This window comes from Oncorhynchus nerka, linkage group LG11 (assembly GCF_034236695.1).
Source record: "Oncorhynchus nerka isolate Pitt River linkage group LG11, Oner_Uvic_2.0, whole genome shotgun sequence".
Taxonomy (NCBI): domain Eukaryota; kingdom Metazoa; phylum Chordata; class Actinopteri; order Salmoniformes; family Salmonidae; genus Oncorhynchus; species Oncorhynchus nerka.
The window spans coordinates 32,940,745-32,952,772 of record NC_088406.1 but is presented as its reverse complement, the minus strand read 5'-3'; positions in this window follow the sequence as shown (position 1 = coordinate 32,952,772).

The window sequence follows — 12,028 nt, the reverse complement described above, 5'->3', positions numbered from 1 at the left end:
CTAGGTGTCTGGTTAGACTGTAAACTCTCCTTCCAGACTCACATTAAGCATCTCTAATCCAAAGTTAAATCTAGAATCGGCTTCCTATTTCGCAACAAAGCATCCTTCACTCATGCTGCCAAACATACCTTCGTAAAACTGACTATCCTACCGATCCTTGACTTCAGCGATGTCATTTACAAAATAGCCTCCAACACTCTACTCAGTAAATTTGATGCAGTCTATCACAGTGCCATCCGTTTTGTCCCCAAAGCCCCATATACAACCCACCACTGCGACCTGTATGCTCTCGTTGGCCCTCACTTCATATTCGTAGCCAAACCCACTGGCTCCAGGTCATCTATAAGTCTTATCTAGGTAAAGCCCAGCCTTATCTCAGCTTACTGGTCACCATAGCAGCACCTACCCATAGCATGCGCTCCAGCAGGTATATTTCACTGGTCATCCCAAAGCCAATTCCTCATTTGGTCGCCTTTCCTTCCAATTCTCTGCTGCCAATGACTGGAACAAACTGCAAAAATCACTGAAGCTGGAGACTCATATCTCCCTCACTAACTTTAAGCATCAGCTGTCAGAGCAGCTTACAGATCATAGCCCATCTGTAAATAGCCCACCCAACTACCTCATCCCCCTATTTTTTTTATTCTTTGCACCCCAGTATCTCTACTTGCACATTCATCTTTTGCACATCCATCACTCCAGTGTTTAATTGCTAAATTGACATTTTTTTGCCACTATGTGTCAAGTTCTGACCTTAGTTCCTTTGTTATGTCTTTGTTTTAGGTTGGTCAGGGCGTGAGTTGGGGTGGGTAGTCCATGTTCTTTTTTCTGTGTTTGACCTAGTATGGTTCTCAATCAGAGGCAGGTGTCGTTCGTTGTCTCTGATTGAGAATCATATTTAGGTAGCATTTTCCCACTTGTGTTTCGTGGGTGTGCGTTACAGAAACACCCACCACCAAAGGACCAAGCAGCGTGGTAACGGGCAGCAGCAGCAGCAGCGATCACAGGACTCCTGGACATGGGAGGAGATTCTGGACGGCAAGGGACTGAGCTGGAGGCAGCGGAAGCCGAGAGGCGGTGGTATGAGGAGGCAGCACGGCAGCACGGTTGAAAGCCCGAGAGGCAGCCCCAAAAAATGTATTGGGGGGCTGGCACACAGGGAGTGTGGCTAAGTCAGGTAGGAGACCTGAGCCAACTCTCCGTGCTTACCCTTGAGAGAGAGGGACCGGGCAGGCACCGTGTTATGCCGTGAGGCGCACGTTGTCCCCGGTGCGGTACATAGCAGCACCTCGTATCGGCCGGGCTAGGTTGGGCATCGAGCTAGGTTCCATGAACCTCAGCGCATCTGGTCTCCAGTGCGTCTCCTCGGGCCATGGCACCAGCCCTACGCATGGTGTCCCCGGTTCAACAGCACAGCACAGTGCGGGCTATTCCACCTCACCGCACTGGCCTGGCTACGGGGAGCATCCAACCAGGCGATGGTCGCCGCGTTAAAGAGGCCACGGAGGCGGGTAAAGAGGCGGAGAAGGACTATGGTGGAGCGGGGTCCACGTCCCGCGCCAGAGCCTCCACCGCGGACAGACACCCACCCAGACCCTCGCCTATAGGTTTAGGTTGGGTGGGTTGTCTATGTTCCGTTTTCTATGTTGTGTTTTTGCGTTTGGCCTAGTATTGTTCTCAATCAAAGGCAGGTGTCGTTAGTTGTATCTGATTGAGAATCATACTGAGGTAGCCTTTTCCCACTTGTGTTTCGTGGGTGTTTATTTTCTGTCTTTGTGTATGTCACCAGACAGGACTGTTTCGTTTCGTATCATTCTCGTTGTTATTTTTGTTTTAGTGTTCTGAGTTGAATAAATATCGTCATGAACACGTACCACTCTGCGCTTTGGTCCGATCCTTGCAACTCTTCGTCAGAAGAAGAGGACGAGCGTTACAGCTAACTGTACAAATAGCACTGCTGAGTGGTTTGAAAAGTCATAGTCAATTTATCAATAATATAATAATGCTTTAAACAAAAAATGGTATCTTTAATTTCCAATCTGTGAAACTATGAGAATAGAAAGGTTCAGAACATTTGTGAAACATCACAGCACAGTTAAAAAAAAAATATGGCAAATAGAAATAAAAAAATGAATGGTGTTAAGCGATAGATGGGAGGGGTTGAGTGGAGCTGAAGCGTGGGACAAAAAAAACGAATGTAAAATATACTGTGTCTGTAAAATGTATATAGGTTCAGAATTTTTGTGAAACAGAACAGATACAAATATATGGCAAATAGAAATCAAACTGCATAGTCTTCAGAGAATACATTGTGTTCGTAAAATGTACATTTACATTTACATTTAAGTCATTTAGCAGACGCTCTTATCCAGAGCGACTTACAAATTGGTGCTTTCACCTTATGACATCCAGTGGAACAGCCACTTTACAATAGTGCATCTAGGTCTTTTAAGGGGGGTGAGAAGGATTACTTTATCCTATCCTAGGTATTCCTTAAAGAGGTGGGGTTTCAGGTGTCTCCGGAAGGTGGTGATTGACTCCGCTGTCCTGGCGTCGTGAGGGAGTTTGTTCCACCATTGGGGGGCCAGAGCAGCGAACAGTTTTGACTGGGCTGAGCGGGAACTGTACTTCCTCAGTGGTAGGGAGGCGAGCAGGCCAGAGGTGGATGAACGCAGTGCCCTTGTTTGGGTGTAGGGCCTGATCAGAGCCTGGAGGTACTGAGGTGCCGTTCCCCTCACAGCTCCGTAGGCAAGCACCATGGTCTTGTAGCGGATGCGAGCTTCAACTGGAAGCCAGTGGAGAGCGGAGGAGCGGGGTGACGTGAGAGAACTTGGGAAGGTTGAACACCAGACGGGCTGCGGCGTTCTGGATGAGTTGTAGGGGTTTAATGGCACAGGCAGGGAGCCCAGCCAACAGCGAGTTGCAGTAATCCAGACGGGAGATGACAAGTGCCTGGATTAGGACCTGCGCCGCTTCCTGTGTGAGGCAGGGTCGTACTCTGCGGATGTTGTAGAGCATGAACCTACAGGAACGGGCCACCGCCTTGATGTTATTTGAGAACGACAGGGTGTTGTCCAGGATCACGCCAAGGTTCTTAGCGCTCTGGGACGAGGACACAATGGAGTTGTCAACCGTGATGGCGAGATCATGGAACGGGCAGTCCTTCCCCGGGAGGAAGAGCAGCTCCGTCTTGCCGAGGTTCAGCTTGAGGTGATGATCCGTCATCCACACTGATATGTCTGCCAGACATGCAGAGATGCGATTCGCCACCTGGTCGTCAGAAGGGGGAAAGGAGAAGATTAATTGTGTGTCGTCTGCATAGCAATGATAGGAGAGACCATGTGAGGTTATGACAGAGCCAAGTGACTTGGTGTATAATGTATGTAGTTTCTATAAGCTGGAAGTAGAAGCCTAAGTGTTGTTGTCCATTAGTTTACACCAATTAGGGGAGGGGTGGTAGGGTTAGAGGAAAATAATAAAGGAAAATATATTTTAAAGATATTTTATATACAGTACATACATTTACAAAAATATATGGGGGATTGGAAATTATGCAGACAATTACATTGATGGAAGCTATATTCTATCTGCAATATTTAAGCTGATCTAGCACTAAAAAAATACAATTACATTCTACCTGTAAGATTTATGGGAAAATTACTCCATTTAATTAGATCTGTTAACATTTTGTTGAGTAATGGAATAAAGTTATCTTTATATGTTTGTTGTTTGTCACTTATTAAGCATTCTAAGTATTTAAAAAATAAAATGGTTGTCCACTAAGGATCGCTGTGAGTCATTTGTTTTTCGTCCTATAGCCATTATTTATTTATTTCTTGTTCGTTTCATATCCTGTATTTTGAAATATTTTTTTTGTGAAGGGGTAATTGAGTTTTCAATATATCAGGAGATCATCTGCAAATAAGTTTAGTTTATATTCATATTTACCAACACTGATACTTGTTACGTTTGGGTCCTGTCTAATTCCTTCAATTGCCAGTGCAAACAGGAGAGGAGAGAGGGGACATCCCCGTCTTGTGCCCCTTTCTAAAGCAATTACATCAGATAATGTATTATTTGTGAATATTTTTGCTTCAGGACATTTATACAATCTTTTTATTAAATGTATTATTTAAGCTGTAAAGTTGAAAGTTTCCAAAGTTTTGAATAGAAAAGGCCATTCAAGTTGGTCAAAAGACTTTTTGGCATCAACAGCCATTATTGATAAATCTATATCTTGTTTTTTTGCGTATTGTATTAAACTGAAACATTTTATTGTCAGTGGCATGTATTGATGGATGCCAAGGGAAGCCAAAGAAATTAACAAGAAAAAAAAGAAAACGCATAGAAAATAATGCGTCTTTCGTCTATCTGTGTTTCATACATTGTTTTCAATTCGCAAAAGGCTGAATGTTTCTTACCGGAAAAAGCATCTGAGCCATGTGTAGGCTATCTATCTAATGCTGTCTGGTCAAAAAGACTATGACATTGTTGCCGCCTGTAGCATTGAATTCAAGGGAATACAGCAAGCACTTGGCTTGCTACATACATTTTTTAAATAAAATAATAGCCAATCAGAATTGAGGTGAACTGAGTGAGCTCAACTGTGAGTGGTCCGGGCGCAACAAGAAAAGTGCCAAGGGAAGCCAGTTTGGATTTGGCTTCACTCCTTTCACATCACATCGAGAGCAATATGCAATTGACAGAAACAACTTGAATTGTTGCATCTCGTTGTGTTGTTGTCCTCCGGTAGCTAAAATTTTCCCTTTCCTAAATTAACCATAGATGGAGATAAGGATTTGGACTTGTGGTTTTAATTAATTCTCCGTACTGGCCAATGATTATAATGGCGATTCTGGCGATTCTGATCCAATTAGTTAATGTTGCCCATGAAAGGAAGTTAGGCTAGCAAGCAAGCATTTTAGCCAGGTAGCCTAGGACAACAAAAAATAAAAGTGTGTACTGTATGACAGAGTCATAGACCGTTTTGTCAACATGAAAGAGAGGGGGATAGCATCAGTGTTTCTCTATAGGTAGGGGTAGTCGACATGTTTTTTCTACTCGCACGAACGCATGTACACACGCACACACATACACACTCACACACACACACACAGAAATCAGAACCATGGAACCGCATCATATTTAGCTTACGTTGATTGGACTAAATTGTTTTTGGTATCTTTTAGTTGTCACTGTATTAGACTAAGCATAGGTTAGTTGAGGAAATTCTTACACAGGGACACTTGAAGTAAATCTTAATATGAATCATTGTTTATTGTCAGCGCGATGGAGAGGTTCCAACCAACTCAATGCACCATAGTACACATGTCAATCAGGAGCTCTGCTTGGGAAGTCCCAGCAGTTGTCTTACATACGGCTATACACAGACAAGTAATGTTTGCATGATTTAGTTAAATCAGTTACTTGCATGAATACAGAAATTGGTCATTAGAACAACACATGAAAAGAACACAGAAATGAATTATAAGAAAAGCACATTTCCATCACAGGTTTTTTATGTTGCTGAAATGTTGAAGTTGAAATGGTGCTGGAATAGTGGAGGCAGCTCCTGTTTTCTTTGCGATTTGCAGTAAATCTATGTCGTTTTTAATCAATAGTTATTTAGTCGTCCCAAAATGTCAGAAACAACTTGCTTGACCATGCTGTAACTGTTTGTTAAACGCAATATGCTCTGTGGACTTCACTGGACAAAGAGGTTGCTTTCCAGTTCCGTTGAATATATTCTGACACTGTCCCTTCTTATTGTCTCTGCCTTAGGCACATTTATCACGGTCGCAAGACATATGAACTAACAGGTTATAGAGCAAACAAGGCAATTATCACAACACATAGGTTGTAATATGGCTTTCTTTTTCAGTATTGGCTTCCCCAGCGATTTTACCCACACACCACTACTGGTTCTTGTATTTGTTTTATAAATGTCTATTTTAATAAACCCTGTTTGATTGATATGTATCAAGTCTGATAAGACTTTTGCCATTCTATTGCTTTTGAGCTTTGTTATTATTTTAATAGAACAATTTATTCAATTTATGGGTCTATAATCAATCAGGGGACTCTAAGAGTCTAAGCCTCAACTAAGCTAACATGGAACTGGTTTAAAACGGTCATAGCATGGATCATTTAGCTATTTGATTTAGAATTTTACAACCCCTGTAGGTATCACCAAAAAAATAAATGATTTGATGTAACATTGAATTTGCTTGGCCTTACTGCTACTAGCCCATAGAAACATATTGAATAACACATTCATACATGGCAAAATAGACGGTCAAAAATAAATCAAAAGGAAGTATGGCTTGAGGTGTCTAAAATGCATCTAAGAGATATTGGAAAGCTATAGGAAAAAGTATCAGGAACTTCAGATGAGACTTTTGTAACTCAAACCATTCGGAATTGACAGACCTTTTTGTGAGAAGACTGATTTTTTGGGATGTCTCCTTGTCTGACAAACACGGCTGTAGCACAGAGTTTGGAAACTCAGAGGCGCGACATCGCGAAACTTCCTGGAACGCTTGTGGAACGCTTGTGAAACAGACCAAGAAGACCAGGCCGAGGTTTGAGAAGTCAATGAGAGAAGTGAAAAAATCTTCCTTAGTTGTTCATTTTCTCGATATCTAAACCTAGATTCGAGCCAATGTCGTAAGTAGTTGAACATGTTATTACTCCAACCTCGTTCGTGTAAGTGAAAAACTGACGCGTTTTCATTTTTGTCTTAAACAACTTTATATCGGAGGGGTGCTTTTGATTTGACTGCCTGCACATAAGCTTAGCTAGCCAACATTGACATGACATCGCTTACAAGTGTGATCAGAAATTTCTATTGGAGAAGCATTTTTGGTCCATCTTCATAGTCCCAGTCGTTATTAGATAGATGGCGAGGCCCTGTCCGCCTGTGGGGAAAACCACCTGTTGTTACCTAGGTTACCCCATTGGCTCACAGCAAAAAAACGTAACCTTTTTCAAACGCAATTTTCTTATTGTCTGTTTATTTTAGTCAACTCCAAAACTACATTTAACAAAAGTACATGTCTAAAGATTACTTTTCCACATTACCTTGGGCCAGATTCACAAAACATTACTTACGAAAAAAATTAAGAAGCCGCTTAAGACAAAAAATGAGAAGTTCATAAGATAGTTCGTAAATGCTATTCCTCAAAATGTTCTTAGGAATTCGTAGTTATCTTAGGAACTTTGTAAATATCTTTCTTAAGAACTTCGTAAATATCTTCTTATGTGGCATTGACATTAGTGACGTGCTTGAAACAAATAAATAAGCCTATGTGACAGGGATGATAGGATTTGGCCCACTATAATAAAGTGTTGATATTTACATTTTATTACATTTATTTTTTTGCTTTATGTCTAGAAAATAAACATGTTTTAATTGGCTCATGAACCGTTTATAGATACAAATTTATTTTTATTTTTCAAACATTATAGGCAGACTAACGTTAGCAACTGTACATCAAAATCAAAAATGGATAACCAAGGAAAGCGCAATAAAAACTTCAGCAAACAAGAGCTTGAAGTGATGGTGAAGGAAATAGCAGCCAGGAAAAGGTTGCTGTTGGGGAGACTTGATAACTGCGGGGTCACTGCAGACGCTAAAAAGAGAAGATCTGCGAGATTGGCCGAGTCTGTTTCTGCCGTTGGGTGTATGGCAAAGGACAGTGACACTGTTAAAAAGAAGCGGTCCGACATCAATTCAGCTGCTAAGAAGAAGGGAGCTGAAAGACCATTCATGTGGACCAGCTGAAGGAGAAGGTGTCGTCCATCATAGAGATGGTGGTAGAGGGACAGTGCAACTGGTAAATTAGGCAGCTACCTTAGCTAGCCAACACGTCCCAACATTGTAGCCAACTACATAGCTAACGATGTTAACGTTAGCTAAGTTAGCCAAGTTCTTCTTTGCAAATTGAAGAGATAACTAGCTATTTAACACTTTTAGAATATTGTAATATATTGTTAATTACTAACTAGCTAGATAATGCACGTTTAATTTGTTTTCTTGCTGTATTTAAATATCCGGTAGCCAACTGTGTCCGTGGTGCAAGATAACGTTCATGTTTACAAAAGTATCCATTCGTCTCAAGACAAGGGTTTAACTGTCCTAAAGTTAAGTACATTTCTTAGGAAGAAGAATAAACTTAGGAAAAACCTAAAGAACATTTCCAATAACTTTATTGAGGAATGGCAACTTTGCTTAACTTTCTTCTTAAGTCTATAGTTAAGGGGAAAATGGGAGTTAACTAGGGGGCAGTATTTTGACGTCCGGATGAAAAGTGTGCCCAAAGTAACTGCCTGCTACTCAGGCCCAGAAACTAGGATATGCATATTATTAGTAAATTTAGTGGATTTGGATAGAAAACACTCTGAAAACACTCTGAAGTTTCTGTTTGAATAATGTCTATGAGTATAACAGAACTGATTTGGCAGGCGAAACCCCGAGCACAATCCATCCAGGGAATTTTTTTTTTGAGGTCAATGTGTTTTCCACTAGTTTTCTATGGGAAGCTCTTTTTAATAGGACTTTGCTTGCAGTTCCTATGGCTTCCACTAGATGTCAACAGTCTTTAGAAATTGGTTAATGTTTTTATTTTGAGAAATGAAGAAGTAGCCCTGTTATTTTCATGTGTCACTCAAAGGTACTCAAGTATTTTTATGCGCGCGACCTGGAACGTGCTTCACTTTGTTTTCGTCCAGTATTGAACACAGTTTATCCTGTCTTAAATTTGATCAATTATTTACGTTTTAGGTTACCTAAAGTTGGATTAGGAAAGTTGTTTGAAATGTTTGGACCAAGTTTACAGGTAACTTATTAGATACTTTGTAGGCATGTTTGGGAGTTGAAATAACGTATATTTCTGTATATCTGAATCAAACGCGCCAAATAAATGGACATTTTGGGGATATAAAGAAGAAATTTATCGGACAAAAAGACCATATGACGTTTCAGGGACATTTTGGCGTGCTAACATAAGAAGATCTTCAAAGGTAAGGCATGAATTATATCGTTATTTCGGATTTTTGTGTCACACCTGGCTGGTTGAAATAGTATTTTCTTGTGTTTGTATGCGGGGTGCTGTCCTCAGATAATCTCATGGGTCTGCTTTCGCCGTAAAGCCTTTTTGAAATCTGACACGGTGGCTGGATTAACAAGAAGTTAAGCTGTATTTTGATATATAACATATTATATTATTATAATATTATAACATATTTTTTTATTTTTTTATTTTACCCATTTCTCCCCAATTTCGTGGTATCCAATTGTTAGTAGTTACCAACTTGTCTCATCGCTACAACTCCCGTACGGGCTCGGGAGAGACGAAGGTCGAAAGCCATGCGTCCTCCGAAACACAACCCAACCAAGCCACACTGCTTCTTAACACAGCGCGCATCCAACCCGGAAGCCAGCTGCACCAATGTGTCGGAGGAAACACCGTGCACCTGGTTACCTGGTTAGCGTGCACTGCGCCCAGCCCTCCACAGGAGTCGCTAGTGCGCGATGAGACAAGGATATCCCTACAGGCCAAACCCTCCCTAACCCGGGCGACGTTAGGCCAATTGTGCGTCGCCCCATGGACCTCCCGGTCGCGGCCGGCTGCGACAGAGCCTGGGCGCAACCCAGAGTCTCTGGTGGCACAGCTAGCACTGCGATACAGTCCCCTAGACCACTGCGTCACCCGGGAGGATACACTTGTATGTTTAATGAATTCTTATTATCAGTATTTCTGTTTTTGAATTTGGCGCACTGCAATTTCACTGGATGTTGTCAAATCAATCCTGTTAACAGGATCCGAGTGGAAATGGGGGTGAAGGGATCCCTAAGAGGTGTTTAAACAATACATTTCAAGAAGGTTTTGTGAATCCGGCCCCAAGTCCCCACATTTCCCACTCTCCCACGCTGAATAGCCTGAAGCCAAAGGGTTCTTCTCGCAGGCTCTATTTCCCTACGTGGGAGCATTGCGAACTGTAGGTCAGAATTTTTTACCTGGTCACACGTACATTGAACAACACGGCAGTTTTTCGGCATGTTTTGTTATTTCTATATAACAAAGAATCTACGACGAAGTTGGCTCTTTTACCCTGGGGCTCAATGGGAAAGAATGTTTGTTTTCCCCAATTTGTGGACGTGGTTGAGGGGAATTCCTTATTATTACGTGAATATCGACTCGGAAGGTCGACATCGGTAGATGAGGTGGATTGAGACGTAGCCCAAGCGAAGTCTCTAGTTTAAATTTGTCGCCAAACCCACTGGCCCCAGGTCATCTATAAGTCTTTGCTATGTATAGCTCTGCCTTATCTCAGCTCACTGGTCTCCATAGCAACACCCACCCGTCGCACACGCTCCAGCAGGTTTATTTCACTGGTCATCCCCAAAGCCAACACCCCCTTTGGCCGCCTTCCCGTCCAGTTCTCTGCTGCCAATGACTGGAACGAATTGCAAAAATCACTGAAGTTGGAGACTTATATCTCCCTCACCAACTTTAAGCGTTAGCTGTCATAGCAGCTTACCGATTGCTACAGCTGTACAAAGCCCATCTGTAAATAGCCCATCCAACCAACTACCTACCTCATCCCCATATTTGTTTTAGTTTTTCTGCTCTTTTGCACACCAGTATTTCTACTTGCACATCCTCATCTGCACATATATCACTCCAGTGTAAATTGCTAAATTGTAATTACTTTGCAACTATTCCTTTCCTATCCTAACTTTATAGATTTAATCAATTAGTATGTGAAAATGTGGCAGTGAATATGACAGAACACTAAAGTAATTATAGTTTATGATACTTCATTATACATATGGCTAATGTTCTTATGCAAATTAAACCAATGAATAAATGCTCAGGAGTTGTTTGACCTTTCTATCAATCATACTTTTATATAAAAAATGTATGCAAGAGTTTTCAGGAATAATCAGCTACATTTGGGGGAAACAGTAGTGGAAAATGTGGGAGATATTTATATGTGTTCAGGCTTTGAGCTAATCTAACATGATTGACAACTGTCAAGTAGAAGGGTAACCTAAGGTAGGTAATCAAATCCAGCTGAATGTTGTTGTATAGCAGTTGGTCAACTAGAATTGATTTAATTATTTATTTATTAAATTATATTTAATGAATGTATTAGGTCAGAGATAGGATGCTACATGTCACTCTCTCTCTTTTACTCTCTCTCCCTCCCCTTTTCTCTCTCTCTCACACACACACACACACACACACACACACACACACACACACACAGTGGACTGAGGCTGGTCATTACTACAGAGGACCCACATGAAGAGTGCCAGTCATCTGATCCAGTCCCATCCATTATTCATCTTGCTGGGGGAAAGATGGTCGGTCGGCACCTCAGAGAGACCCAGGAACCCCATCTATCCTCATGAGTGCAGGAAAGACACACACAAGTGGCAGGAGCCTGCAAAACTGCAAAAGAGAGAAGCCGGTACAACATACGTTTGGATGTATGTGCGAGTTTTGGGAGTGCAATAACAAATAAATAGTTCTGTCCAAAACTCGCCTTTTGTTGTCAAATATTTTCTCTAGGACTCTGCAAGGTTATATATGAAAGATCATTTAAAATCATGTTGGATTCTCATCAGAAGTAGGCAACAGAGTCTGACATACATTAAACCCTATGGTTTGTTTTAGGGCATATAACAAAGTCCCTTGTTTATGTTCAAGCTCACAAAACTGTCTCAGAATAACTCTACCAGAAATATTCTAATAAATCCAATAATGTAAATGCAGGGTTATTACAGAATAATGTGTGCAACACAATACCTGACAGCTGCCTATCATCTCATTTCCTAGTAAACAAAGTAGCAGCAGGAAAAGACCTTGTGTATATATCTGAGTGACAGGCAGGGCTGGCAAACTGCCAGGAATAATGACATCAGAAATGAATTTTATGGGAGGGAATTCAATCTGTAGCAATAGAAACGGCTCAGACATTAGAGTGAAGTTCTAAAATGGTATCTGCTCATCCTCTGAAA